This window comes from Geospiza fortis, unplaced genomic scaffold (genome assembly GCF_000277835.1).
Source record: "Geospiza fortis unplaced genomic scaffold, GeoFor_1.0 scaffold27, whole genome shotgun sequence".
Lineage (NCBI taxonomy): Eukaryota > Metazoa > Chordata > Aves > Passeriformes > Thraupidae > Geospiza > Geospiza fortis.
This window is the reverse complement of record NW_005054329.1, coordinates 3105641-3107507: the sequence shown is the minus strand read 5'-3', so window position 1 is coordinate 3107507 and position 1867 is coordinate 3105641.

Below are 1867 nucleotides of genomic sequence, written 5' to 3'. Positions count from 1 at the left end.
TCAAGAGCAAAGCTGCAAGGCAGGGCTGCAGGAGGACTGAGGCTGCTGCAGGAGCACCGGCACAGATTCCTAATAAAGCATCTGCATTCCTTGCACGGCTCTGACTGCAACTCCCCAGCGTGTCCTTCACCTTTCTGGGAAGGCAGAACTGGTGAGGGTGGTGGGAAAATTGCTTCACTGGAGCCAAAAGGGGTTTTGCAATCAGTTTTTGTGGAGCCAGGGCTGCTTTTAACCCTGTGTGTTCCCATCTATCTGGACCACCCCGAGGGCTGCCAGCACTTTAAAAGTGATGGAAGAAAAAGAAATTATTCCTTTTCCGTGCAGATTCTCCCTGGGTGGTAGGGATGGCCCCTAAGCCTCCCTGTTCAGAAGCCTGGCTTTCTCTGCAAGGATCCTGACAAAATCCACCTTCCAGGCTCTGCTTATGAGCCCTGGGTGTGAGCACAGGATGATCATCCCTGTATCCTCTGTCCTTGGCTGGCAACAATCTGCTTCCTGCCCATAGCATCACCACAGGATGCCAGGACTTGGTGACGAAACACCCAGCAGCAAAACCCTTCCAAATTACCCAGGGAGGAAATTTGGCTGGAGCTTTTCTCAATATTCTGTAAAACAGAAGTTTTACATCGGGCTCAGAGTAGGGACAGAGTGTCGGACCCCGAAACAGCGAGCAGAGCTTGGAGGGACGGATGGAAAATTTGAGCTCTGCAAGAGCAGTGTCTGAGACAGGAGGCTGGAACAGCTGCCCTGGTGCCGAACCGTCCCCTCTGATGGCTTTAGCAGTGGCTGGGACACGATTCCCGCATCCCTGGTGCCAATTCCTACATCCATGGTAAAGATTCCCTCATCCCTGGTGCCAATTCCCTCATCCCTGGTGCAGATTCCTGCATCCCTGGTGAAGATTCCCTCATCCCTGGTGCAGATTCCCACATCCCTGGTGCAGATTTCACATCCCTGGTGTTGATTCTCACATCCCTGGTGCCAATTCCCTCATCCCTGGTGCAGATTCCCTCATCCCTGGTGCAGATTCCCACATCTCTGGTGCAGATTTCACAATCCCTGGTGTTGATTCTCACATCCCTGGTGCAGATTCCCTCATCCCTGGTGCCAGCAGAGGGAGGGAAGGCGCAGGTACCGAGCCTCTCCTGCAGGGCTGGAACCTGGATCTTGGATTCCTTCCTTCCAGCCATGGAAAAGTTGTTCCTTGCCCCAGCAGGGACGGAGCCTGCTCATCCCAGCCCTGCTCTGCTTTTTAAGGAAGGCTTTCCATGCGATAAAAGCATCCCCAGAATGAATTAAAGGCCCCACATTGTGGTGGCCCACGTTCCTGCGTGCTCCTGGTGCTCTTCTCTTGACTCACCAAGGAGGAAGCCAAGATATTTTGCGGAGGGTGTTTTGAAAGCACTTTAATTGATCTAATTCATGGCCAGAGCCCATGCTGGACTTGTCCCCAGGATGGTGTTTAATCCCTGGTTGCCCTGGGCCCAGGGAGATTGTGTCTTGTTCCCTCTTGGCTGCAGCCCTGTGCCTGGGGACTGGGTATTCTCTGCTGGTCTCTGAGGCCATCAGAAGAATGAAAACATTTCTGACAGCCTGACCCAAGCTTCAGCTTCTCCTGGCCTTGTTGAAAGGCACGTTGCTCACTGCAGACAAACCCGAGATGAACACGCTGCAACGAGGCCAGAGAGTTCATAAATTAAACCCAGAATAATTGCAATATTCCTGCAAGAAGGGTTTGCTTATCTTGATTTCCCTGTTTTTTTTTCTCTCTCTCTCTCTCCCCTCCTCCACCTTGGATTAATCACTCCCAGACCAGGAACCTTCAAACAGATTTGTTTGGAGATTTGGCTGCAGCTCGTGGTGGCTG